The sequence below is a fragment of the Lactuca serriola genome, chromosome 5 (genome assembly GCF_051521515.1).
Source record: "Lactuca serriola cultivar US96UC23 chromosome 5, Lser_US96UC23_V15, whole genome shotgun sequence".
Taxonomy (NCBI): domain Eukaryota; kingdom Viridiplantae; phylum Streptophyta; class Magnoliopsida; order Asterales; family Asteraceae; genus Lactuca; species Lactuca serriola.
In genome coordinates this window covers 93,513,292-93,526,716 of record NC_136412.1, presented here as the reverse complement: position 1 = coordinate 93,526,716, position 13,425 = coordinate 93,513,292, and positions in this window count along the sequence as shown.

Genomic DNA, 13,425 nt, shown 5'->3' with positions numbered 1-13,425 from the left:
GTAGAGGAGAGAGAAGAATATGTCCCAAATCTTCGAGGGAAATGCGAAGGGTTTTTCAGAAGTGATTGATGCGTGACAGGTATGAGCACCGATGATCACGCATGAGAGAGAGTGTCAGTCCCGATTAGCACGCCTTCCCATCAGGCGCCGTTTAGAAATGAAACGGTTCCTCTTCACACGCCTGGCTGTCAAGCGCTGTTTGAAAATCAAATCGATTGGACTCCCGCCTGAGTCAGCGAATTATCATCTTATCCTTTTAATGTCATCGTAAAGCAAAGATGCCCACGTGGATCAATATTAACCACAACCCTTTTTTTATAATTTCACATCTCAAAAAAAACTTTATAACTGATGAAACCAGAATTTTGGAAAATCAAAATGATTTTCGTGCTAAGTGTGTAAAAGAAAAGGAAATAAAGCAACACATATGAGGGATTTTGTGATGTCATTAAAGACACGAAACAAAGGATCCCGGGCACGAATCTCTTCCTTCAAAGTCAAGAGAGACTTTAAAGTGTTTGTGTGGTTTCCCGTTAAATAACAATCAGACACTTATTGAGAAGTGTTGAAAGGCTTCTTTTAATTAGGCTAATTTGGGTGGCTTTCGCTTCAGTTCAGAATTCCTGATCTTGATATAAGACAGAAATCGAACGAAGTACTTGTGAGACCAATGTAGTCTGTTGAACAAGTAGGTTTGAAATAATTTAAGTGGCTAGATAAAGTAGTTTATGTAAAATCTCAAAAAAAAAAAAAAAAAAAAAAAAAAAAAAAAAAAAAAAACTGGATTCCAAGGGAAGAAATGGTATTGGTTTTAACAATTTCATAGAAATCACTCAAAAGGAAATTAGAGATTTTACTTTGTATCCCCATGGATAAGTCCGTCAATTCATTAGTGAAATCTAGAGCAAATTTATTGTTCACCGTCAATGCATAGTAGGTATGGAAGTGTGGGTTTCACTTAGCACGTAGTGGCACGAAGCTAAGATCATAAACACAGAAATTGGGTAACCATAAACCTCAGTGGTAATTTCTGAGAGTCTCAAGGGTTACATTTATGAAGCGAATGAGATGGAGAAGTAGTGTAGATGGTGTAAAGAAACCAAAGTACCTCTGCTGTCAAAATAGGGACTAAGCAGAAAACTCTTATATCATGTGAGAAGAGAGTTAGGTAGCTCATGATTAGAATAAATATGAAAGCCTAATTGGGAAGACAAGGTTTGTTTGTACCAAGTTAGTAGGGCTATTATTCAGAATCAGGTGAGGCTTTGCACACATACAGCAGCATGCTTCTAGGGACACTTAACTAGTGAAATGATTACCCCACAAATAGACACACAAAAAGATAAGACATAAAAAATATAAAAAAATAATAAAAAATATTTTTGGAGTTTTTGAAGTAACGAAAAGAAAACAAGAAAAAAAGAGAAAAAAAATATTTTTGGAATTTTTGAAAAAAAAAACTTAAAAAAAATGGAAACACAAAAAAAAAATTTGGAACCGAACCCGAGCTTTCGGTCTATTTCGGTTTAAAAAAAAATTGGAACCGAACCCGAGCGTTCGGTCTATTTCGGTTGATAAAAAAATAAGTTTGAAAAAGAAGATAACTTTGAAAATGAGTAAAATGAATAAAGAAAATGATACAAAAGGTTTACAACCAAAGAAACTACCTTAGAGTGATAAGCGACGATCAGATGATACGACCGAACCCGAGCGTTCGGTTCATTTCGGTATACCAAAACAAGATCCGAACCCGAGCGTTCGGTCTATTTCGCTTCCAACTTTTAATTTTGAGAAGTAGTCTTTGGTACTGACTCCGATTCCATCATTCCTAGCCCTTGTAGAATTTTGTTGAAAGATGCTTCAGGAAGAGCTTTGGTGAAGATGTCAGCCAGTTGATCAGTGGTTCGAACAAAGTGAATTTCGACGTTCCCATCTTCCACATGATCTTTAATGAAGTGATACCTCAGTTATATATGTTTGGTCTTGGAATGTTGCACTGGGTTATGACAGATCCTAATTGCACTTTCTGAGTCACAATACAGTGGGATCTTTTTCATATTGAGTCCATAGTCCCGGAGTTGGCTTTGGATCCAAATCACTTGAGATGTACACGAGGCAGCTGCGATGTATTCTGCTTCGGCTGTAGACAGAGATACACTGTTTTGTTTCTTTGATTGACAGCTAACCAACTTCCCGTCTAGGAATTGACAGCCTCCAGTTGTGCTTTTCCTGTCTAAACCACAACCCCCAAGGTCTGCATCTAAGTAGGCTTGAACGAAGAAGCCTGAGTTTGATAGATACCATAAACCGAGAGAGGTGGTTCGTTTCAGATACCGGAGTATGTTTTTCATAGCAAGCATATGGGGTTCACGAGGATTCGCCTGAAATCTAGCATAGTAACAAACAGAAAACATTATATCAGGCCTGCTAGCAGTAAGGTACATTAGAGAACCAATCATCTGGCGATATAACATAATATCGACTGCCGGTTTTTCCAATGATGGTGTGAGATTGGTGTCGAATGCCATTGGAACTTTAACCTTTGAGTCTCCCATCATGCCAAATTTAGCAAGAAGAGTCTTGGTGTAAGCTTCCTGGTTGATAAAGATGCCTTCGGGTCCCTGTCTAATATTTAAACCAAGGAAAAAGTTAATCGAACCCATTGAGCTCATTTCAAATTTAGTCTCCATCAGCTTTCTGAATTCAGCTGTTAAGCTAGGATTCGTTGAGCCAAAGATGATATCATCGACATAGATTTGAACAATCATAAGGTGGTTACTTTCCTTCTTACGAAAGAAGGTTGGGTCAACCGAACCTTGTTTGAATTTTGACATCTTTAAAAGCTTAGTTAGCATTTCATACCATGCCCTAGGTGCTTGTTTCAGACCGTAAACTGCCTTGTCCAGAATATAACAGTGATTGGGGTACTTTTCATTAACAAATCCAGGAGGTTGCTCCACATAAACTGTTTCTTCAAGTTCTCTATTAAGAAAGGCGCATTTCACGTCCATTTGGTAGACCTCGAAGTTCTTGTGTGCAACATAGGCCAGAAATATTCGAACAGATTCCAGCCTCGCTACGGGAGCAAAAGTTTCCTCATAGTCAATTCCTTCCTCTTGGTAATATCCTTTCACCATGAGACGAGCTTTGTTTCGAATCACATTGCCTTCCTTTTCCATTTTATTTCTGAATACCCTTTTGAGACCAACAACTGAGGCGTCTTTAGGAGTTGGAATGAGGCGCCAAACCTTATTTCTTTCAAACTCGTTGAGTTCGTCTTGCATAGATTGAACCCAGTCAGAGTGATCAAGAGCAGTATTAACTGTCTTTGGTTCAACTTTTGAGACGAAAGAATTGTACATACAGAACTCTACTTTGGAGAATACAGAAGTTTGCTTTGCCTTCAGTTGAGATCGGGTCAAAACCTTTTCAGAGACATTACCCACTACCTGAGATACAGGATGATCTCTGGTCCACTTAACAAGAGGAGGGTAATTTGGATCATAGGATGGATCCAATTCAGCATTTACCATTTCTTCTATTTCGGATTAACTATCATCGTCGTAGAACATGTCGGCATTCTCCCCCTCGACTGATGAGCTTTCTGGTATAGCTGGACTTTCTGGTGCTACAGGACTTTCGGGTGGTGTTGAGCTTTCGGGTGGAACTGTAATGGAATTCCCCCTCAATTTGTGATCTCGGTTGTTTTGAAGAAGGTGGATTCTCCCCCTCAACTGAAGCACCATGCTTTGGAGGTTCGTTTGGAACATGTTCTCCTTCACCCATTCGTTTGGCGGCATTTTCGACGATTTGCTTCAGATGGTCGACTTTGTTGTCTGCTGCCTTGGCTTCCGAGAGAGTAGCTTTCTCCGGTTCATCGAATAGTTCTACAAACTGCTCAAACAAATTAGCAATCGAGGCCGTGACTTGACCTGTTTGAGTGAAAATCTCTCCAATTGCTTCTTCAGTAGCCTTTAGCTTCTTGATCTAGCTGTCGTCGAAAGTCACATAATACGTTTCTTCGATCTTCCTCGAACGCTTATTTAAAACCCGGTATGCTTTTGAAGTGAGTGAGTATCCCAGAAAAATTCCTTCATCAGCTTTAACGTCGAACTTGTTACGATGTTCTTTAGAGTTGAAGATGAAGCATCGTGAGCCAAATACATGGAAGAATTTTACGTTCGGCTTCCTGTTGTTGATGATCTCATAAGGGGTAAGAGAAAAACGCTTGTTGAGATAGGACATGTTCTGCGTAAAACATGTTGCAGCAATAGCATTAGCCCAGAAATATAAAGGTAGAGAAGCGAAACTTAGCATTGTTCGGGCTGCCTCACACAAGGATCGATTTCGTCTTTCGACAATACCGTTCTGTTGAGGGGTGTAGGGGGCTGAGAAGTTGTGACTGGTTCCTTTTTCTGCCAAAAAGTATTCAAATTCTTTGTTTTTGAACTCCAGTCCATTGTCGCTCCTGATGTTGCGAACGACTTTTCTCAGTTGCACTTTAACCTGCTTAATAAACATCTCCAGCTTGAGAGTGGCCTCAAATTTGTGCTTCAGAAAGAATATCCATGTAAAACGTGAAAAGTCATCAACAATAACAAGAATATACTTGTTACCGCCAATGCTTTCGATAGATGATGGACCACATAAGTCAATGTGAAGTAACTCAAGCGGTTCAACAACTTTAGTGTTTATAATGGATGGGTGACTTTGACGACTCTGCTTCCCCATTTCACACGCAGCACACAAATGTTCTCGATCAAACTTGAGCAATGGGAGACCCCTAACATGACCTCCTGTGACAAGCTTGTTGATGTCTTTGAAGTTAAGGTGTGAGAGCCTTCGGTGCCACAACCAGCTTTCGTCAGAATGTACTTTGGATAAAAGACATATAGCTGGGTTTCCTTTTATAGGTTTGAGATTGAGAGGAAACATTTCGCCTTTGCGTTCTGATTTGAGAATCACTCTCTTTGTTTTCTTTTCTATGATTTCTGAACCTTCATCGTCAAATGAAACTTTGAGACCGGTACCTCCTACCAGTTGAGATACACTGATGAGATTATGATGTAGCCCTTCAAAGTACACCACCTTTCTTATGGTGAAGTCACCATTGGTTATCATACCATAACCCTTTATCGTTCCATATGAGTTGTTCCCGAACTTGACATTCCCATCATTCTGAAGAGATCGAAACTCCCTTAGCTCCTCCTTCCTCCCTGTCATGTGACGTGAGCAACCACTGTCAATGTACCATTCTTCGTCGAACTGCTCGTCACTAATAACCTGCAAAAATTAAGCAGATTTAGGAACCCAAAGTTTCTTGGGTCCACGTGAGCCTTTCACAGGAACAGGAATAGTAAGAGAAACATCAACAAGATATGTTCTTTTTATTAATGTTGTTTCATCATTTCTTTTAATGGTGAACACTTTGATTTTGTTAGGATTAGCAACAGTGGGTTTGGTTTCAGGTTTTGATGTTTAGGCTTTTGACTGCATTTGGTCTTCCTAGACAGAGGAAATCTTCGATTTTCCTTTCAGGTTCGTTGATGATTTAGAATGTTGAGCACGAACAAAATTAGGTTTAGAAGAGAATTAAGAACTAGAAGATTTAGAATGGGAATTTCTTCTGTCTTGCGGTTCGATATGACCCTTTTGTTTTTGGTCATTAGGAGGAGTGAACCTGGACGTTCGGTAGCTTTTGCTTTCGGGACCGAACCTGTCCTTTCGGTTGCTGCTTGAACCGAACTTGTCTTTTCGGTTGTTGTTGCTCTCTGAACCGAACGTGTCCTTTCGGTTATGTTCCTCATGTGGCCTGAAATCCTTTTTCTCTTGCGTTGAATTCTTATCGTGATATGAGAAATGAGCGTTTTGAGATCGCCAAAACTGCTTTCGCTCTGAGAGGTTCTTTTTGTATCTCAGATTCCTCTGTTGCTTTTGATCTTTCACTTGTTTTGGCTGTTTGTGGATGTTAGCCTTTTGCTTCTGCTTCTTATCAGCCAGTTCACTTTTCACAGATGACGTTTCGCTTGTGGAAGTGACTTCTTCTATAGGGACTTCTTTTGTACCACTAGTGCTTGGCACGTCAAAGTTGTCAGGCTTGTTCAGTGGCTCTGGTACATATCTACCTTTGGTTTTCCAGGACGTCCGCTCTGACAGACCAACAGTTTCGTCAGCATTATCTATAGGAGCAGACCAGAAAAACTCATCACAGCCATCTGTGTTATCTTCATTCACTATGGCAGTGAGTTCGGCTGTTTGATGTCTAGTTACTCCTGTGACCTTATATACCTTATTTGGTGTTGTTCTCACCTTTTGGTACACAACAGCCTTTTCTTCTAGAATCGGGGACTTATTTTGGGACAAACGTGCAAACTCCACAGAATTTTCAGAAATAAGATTTTTGTGGTTTTCGGGTTCGCTCTTGACAAACTCAGAACAGTCGACTTCATCCTCTACAGAAATTACACTCATATCATCGTCTTCATTAAGTTCAGACGCGTTTTCAACATCAATTTTATTTTCTGAACTTAAATTGGCATTCAATGAGTCAAATTTTTGTATAGTTCCGGTTCTTAGTTTCAGCTTATCATTTTCATCCAAAAGGTTTTCCAGCATGTCCTTATGGTCTTTGGACTTTATGAAAGATTATATTTTGTCCAGACCATACATGTAAGTGGGATTTACATCATCAGACGAAACAACACTTTCGCAGTTATAGCCCTCAGCATCGATTTCATCCTCCTTAAATTCAAGGAAGGGCAAAATCATGCGATGAATTTTCTGCCTTATTTCACAGTTCAGATGCAGTTGAGTGATGTTAGCATAAAGACGTTTAGCAATTAAACAAAAAACATTTCTCTGTTTAAAAGTTTTAAATTGTCTCTTTGTAAATAAATGTTTTCGTCCTTAGACTTAATCAGCTCCGACTCCTCCTGCTCTATCCACATCCTCCGTTCCTCACTCTTGGATGACACCCTACTTATTTGGTCAGTTAGGTTAGAATTGGTGACCCTTGTCTGAGTTAAACAACTATCCAGATTTGAGATTCTTGAATTTAAGCTATTTAATTCTTTTTCATATGATTTCTGTGGGACTTTGAATGAAACAAAAAGAGATTGTACCTTCTTGATCAATTCATCAAGCTCATTGATCTGCACACTGAGAGGTTTTGCTGTGAAGCATAGGTCCTCTCGCTCCTTGGTGTCCTCTTTTCTGCCATCAGTATTGTATCCCCTCATGTGAGATACATCAGTCACCATTAAACACTTCCCGTTGCTTTCGTCATCTCTTGCAACATATGCCTTTCCATGTGAAGGCTTTCTCACTTCATCATCCTCTGAGTCGGTTGACCATACCTGCACGCCATCGAACTCGTCATCCTCTGCCGAACCCTGTACAATAAGAGCATTCATATAAGGGTTAGTGGCAGCTTTCTTTCTCTTGATATCTTCAAGCCTTTTCATCAAGACAACCTCTTCGTCTTTCTCCTCATCCTTCTCTGCCATTTTCTTCAGAACACAGTCTTTGGCATAATGGTTCTTTCCTCCACAGTAGTAGCAGTTCACACCAGAATCTCCATCAACCTTTGCCTCTTTCTTTGGTTCCTCAGTCTTCGGCTCCTCCCTAACCTTTTCAGAACTATAGCTTCCCTGCCAATTTCGGTTCTTATTGGTAGGGAACCTTTTCTTGATAAACCTTTTTGGATTAGACACCATCATGGCATAATCTTCAGAGGTAAGATCATAGTCTTCTAGGTTCAGATCTTCATCTTCTACCATATTTTTGCTTTTAGATAGGAGGGCCAAGGATCCCAAACTTGAGACCACATTCTTCTCTTGCATGACAATCTTTTCTTGGGATTTCAAAATTCCCACCAGCTTTGCCAGCGAATAAGACTTGAACTGCTCATGAGCTTTGACTGTAGACACAACAGCTCTCCATTCGGGTCTTAGGCCATTCAAAAAGGTGACCTTTTGTTCAATCAGCTTCCTTTCTATATCATGTTTGATCATCTTGCTAAGAAGATGATTGAAGAGATCGAATGTCTGAGTGACAGTTTCATCAGAATTCTGCTTAAATTCACCAAACTCAGACAACAGCAACGTCTGAATGGAATGCTCCAAATCTTCATCTGTGGAATAAAGCTCTCGCAACCTATCCCATATTTCTTTAGCGGTACTGCAGGAACTCACCAACCTGAATGTATCAGATTGAAGAGCGAATCGGATCAGTCTCAATGCTTTGATAATGCACTAAAACTTTTCCTTTTCGTCTTGAGCAACATCTTTTACATCTTTTAACAGATCATTGTATTCTTTCTGAGTTTTGATGATCTTTGATGTTCCTGAGTAAGCGAATGGTCCAGACACGATTGCTTCCCAAATAAGATATCCATTATCTTCAGATCCGATGACATAATCTTCAAAATGATGCACCCATACTTCATAATCTTGGGTGTAAAGAATAGGAATCTTTGTCGTTGATCCAATGTTGTTTGAGATGTTAATAGGATTATATTGAGACTCGTCCATGCTTGATCGTTTAACCTGTTTGAAAGATCAGACTTGTAATATGTAATATTAGGGCAAAACAAATAAATGCTGAGTTACGTCAATTATGGAATGACGGCTCAATAAATATCAGTTAATGCGGAATAACCCTAATCGTAAACTCTTTCACAGAAAAGATGTGTATGGATTACACAGCCTCCCGCTCTGATACCAATTGATAAGTTATAAAAACTCTTTGATCGATTAGATCTTTGTAACAGGTAAATAAAGAACGTAAAAAACACTGAAATAAAACACAAGTATGGATCTGAATGAGTCGAATGATTAGATTAACTCAATCCTCAGCAGAGCTCGATTAAGAACTTCCACTGTAGAGGATTCTAGGGTTAGAAAAACAAGAACGATGAATACGCTTGAAAATACTTATCTAATCCTCTCGTTCTAGGATGCATGTAAGCATCTATTTATAATAAACCCTACATAAAACTCACGGATGGACAGTCCCATACCGGAGACAAAACACGGACTAGCTAACGAGCCCAATAGACGCAACACTAAGCTGGACCTAACACCACCCCTACTAAAAGGTAACTCACCTCGTATCTTCTGAACTATGTAGGAATCCTCTGACTGCTGCCACTGCTGCTCCATAAATTCACCGGCTAAAATTCCCACAAAACACTTAGTCAGAAACTGACATCTACCCTTAGGGTAAAATGACCATTTTACCCCTTGACCAAATCAAAGTCAAAGTCAAAGTCAACTTCCAGTTGACCTGACTCGGCAGTTGACTCGTCAGCTCGCCGAGTCCCTATCCTTCCATCAGATCTCATACCCGTCTCTACTCATCGAGCTAGGCGATGACTCGACGAGTTTTCTTTCTAAATGAACATCGACTGAATCCACATCCGACTCGCCGAGTTGTATGAACAACTCGTCGAGTTCATCATCAACTGATACTCATGTCCGGACTTGACTCGCCGAGTTGTATGAACAACTCGTCGAGTTACTCTTCATCCTATGAACACGTTCTGTCCTTGACTAGCCGAGTTGATGAACAACTCGCCAAGTTCCATGAAGATTGTCTTGGACTCGACGAGTCCGTTCATGCACTCGCCGTGTACCATAAATTCCCATAACACTTTGCTTAGTCCAGAACATTGGGTCACTCCCTGGGACTCCTAAAACCCTTCCACACTCAACTGGTCCTTATGACCCTCACTGATATGGGACCAAAACCTTTGGACTCGCCGAGTCCAGGAATGGAATCGCCGATTCTATCACATTCCTTACTAAGAACTTTGATTTCTAATGTACAACACTTAACCAAATGATAGATCCAGGCCCCCAAACTCAATCTAGCACGTAAAGTTACAGACTTTACATGCATGCATGGGACATTAGAGCTTAAATAGCTCTAAAATGGTTCTTTTGTTGCATGGGGCCTTCCTTGGCGCAAAAGCAACCTAGATCTGACTTGTGACTCATAAAATGACATGATACAGAAGCCCAAACCCCCAACCATGTTTACAAACATGGTTGGCCACCAAAAATGGCTTATGAAAGCCCTAAATCACCCCAAAGAGGGATCTAACAAAAGAATGAGCAAGGTTCAGACTTTATACCTTCCAAAGACTGCAAATGATGAACCAAACTCGAATCCTTCACTCCCCTCTTGATCCTTCTATGCTCTTCCTTCTTCCTTGAGATCAAAACTCACAAGAATCACTCAAAAAGCCTTAGATCTTCACAAAAACGGCTAGGGTTTGCTATGAGGAGTGTTTGGGAGCATAAAGGGGGAGAGGAGGCTGCATAAGGTCATTTAAATAGGGTGAAAACCCCTGGATTAGGGTTTTTGCCCAAACAGCAGCCACTCGCCGAGTCCGCAACTTAATCCTCGCACTTCATCCCGCTTCTACTCGGCGAGTCAGTCCTTCGACTCGCCGAGTCCAAGGCCAAAAATTCCAAAAATACATGAAGATTTAATAACAGAATACATACCAAGAACCAGGTACTACAACCTGGGGTTGAACTAGACCCGTTATGTTATGTATGGTGTTGGGTTTAAGTTTAAAAATAGTTTCAAAAACTCATAATAATAATAGCAACGAAACTCTTAAATTTTTTGAACATAATAACAATTTACAATCCACCAAGGATCTTCTTGCAGGTAATGGAAAGATAAAACACAACCATAGAAGGAAGAAGTAAGAACAACCTTTGATGAACTTTGGATCCTCTAGGGAAGGCTTGGAAGTTGAAGAAGATGGATAAACTTTAAGACACCAACAGTTGTTGAGAATGCTAGTTCTTTGAAAGCTATTAAGCTTGGAAACAAATACCCAAGTATTTGATCAAAGAGAGTGAAAGTAAGTAACAAATCTTCAAGAGTGCAAGACTAGAGAAAAGAGGGAGAAGTTGTGACACTTTTAGGAGAACCATATCCCCGACCTGGAATTCCAGGTCTGAGCGATGCTTATCGACGTAACTTTTCTGCCGACTCTGGGCAGTCTGAAGCCTGCTCCGGACCTGCTGAATCTTCTCTGTCGTCTTGAGCACTACTTCGGTGCTCCCCATGACTCTCTGGCCAACCTCGCCCCAACATATCGGGGTCCTGCACCTCCTCCCATATAACATCTCGATGGGAGGACAGTCGATACTCGCATGATAGTTGTTATTATATGAGAACTCCGCCAACGGGAGGTAGGTATCCCAACTACCTCCGAAATCTAAAACGCATGCCCGCAGCATATCCTCCAGAGTCTGGATGGTCCGCTCGCTCTGGCCATCCGTCTGTGGGTGAAAAGCGGTGCTAAAATGCAGACGAGTACCCAGCTCATCATGAAACCTCTTCCAAAACCTGGAAGTAAACCGCACGTCTATGTCCGAAATCATCGAAACTGGCACTCTGTGTCGCGCCACCACCTCCCTGATATAGATATCGGCCAATTTCTCGGCCGAGATGCTCTCCTGAATCGGAATAAAGTGTGCGCTCTTGGTCAATCAATCCACGATGACCCATATCGAATCCATCCCTTGCGCGGTCCTGGGAAGTTTTGTGATAAAATCCATCGTAATATCCTCTCATTTCCACAGCGGGATATCCAACGGTTGCATCTTGTCGTGTTGTCTCTGATGCTCGGCCTTGACCTTCCTGTAGGTCAAGCATCGCTCCATGTACCATGCCACATCCTGCTTCATGCAGGGCCACCAATAGTCCAAACGAAGATCCCTATACATCTTCGTCGCCCCGGGATTAATGGAGAATCGGGATTTGTGCGCCTCCTCCATCAGGACCTGGCGTACTCCTCCATGATAAGGGACCCACACCCTACGGTGAAGAGTCAATAAACCCCGGCTATCATAGTCGAAAGAGGAAACCTGCCCCATAATCCGCTCACTCTTCCGATGTTCCTCCTTCATGGCCTCCTGCTGAGCCTCCCGGATCCGCTCCAAAAGCGGGGTCACCACTGTCATCCTTAGATAAATATCCCTGATCGGCGCTGCCTTGTGGCTAAGCGTATCGGCCACGACGTTGGCCTTCCCGGATGGTAGAGGATCTCACAATCATAATCCTTCACCACATCAAGCCACCGATGCTGCCTCATATTTAGATTTGGCTGGTCCATGAGATACCTCAAACTCTTGTGGTCCGTGTAAATCGTACAACGAACCCCATAGAGGTAATGATGCCAAATATTGAGGTCGAACACAACAGCCCCCAGCTCCAAATCATGCGTCGGGTAGTTCGCCTCATGAGGCTTCAGCTGCCTCGACACGTAGGCGATGACATGCCCTCCCTGCATCAATCCTGCTCCCAAACATGCGATGGATGCATTGCAGTACACAACAAAATCTTCCATGCTCTCTGGCAGGGCTAATATTGGCGCCTCGCACAATCTCTATCTCAGCGTCTCAAATGCGGCCTGCTGCTTAGGCCCCCAGCGATACATCACCGACTTCTTAGTCAGTCGGGTGAGCGGAACTGCTATCTTGGAGAAGTCCTGAATAAATCTCCGATAGTAGCCTGCCAATCCTAGAAAGCTCTGAATCTCAGATGGAGACCTCGGAACCTCCCAATTCATCATGGCCTCTACCTTGGCCGGATCTACCGAAATCCTGTTCTGGTTGACAAGGTGCCCAAGAAATTGCACCTCGCGCAACCAGATGTCACACTTGGAGAACTTAGCATACAAGTTCTCCCTCCTTAAAGTCTCCAGAACATCCCGCAGATGCTCCTCATGTTGCTCCCGTGTCTTGGAATAAACCAAGATGTCATCAATAAATACTATCACAGACCGATCCAACATCGGTCTACACACACGGTTCATGAGATCCATGAACGCGGCAGGAGCATTGGTGAGCCCGAAAGGTATCACCACAAACTCATAATGGCCATAACGCGTCTGAAACGCAGTCTTCTGTACATCCTCCTCTCTGACCCTCATCTAATGATACCCTGAACACAAATCAATCTTGGAGAACCAAGATGCTCCCTGAAGCTGGTCAAAGAGGTCATCAATCCTCGGGAGTAGGTAGCGGTTCTTCACCGTTACCTTTTTCAGCTCCCAATAATCTATACACATCCGATGCGACTCGTCCTTCTTCCTCACGAACAGAATCGGGGCTCCCCAGGGTGAACTGCTCGGTCTAATGAAACCCTTGTCTAACAGCTCCAACAGCTGTGTAGACAACTCTTGCATCTCAGGAGGAGCCAACCGATACGGTGCCTTGGCTATCGGAGCCGCACCAGGAACTAGGTCGATCCTGAATTCCACCTGTCGTTCCGGAGGTATCCCAGGCAACTCCTCGGGGAATACATCCGCAAACTCCCGTACCACAGGTACATCATCCATCGTCACCTTACCCGTTTCCCGGGTATCCATAACATACGCGACATAACCTGCGCAACCTT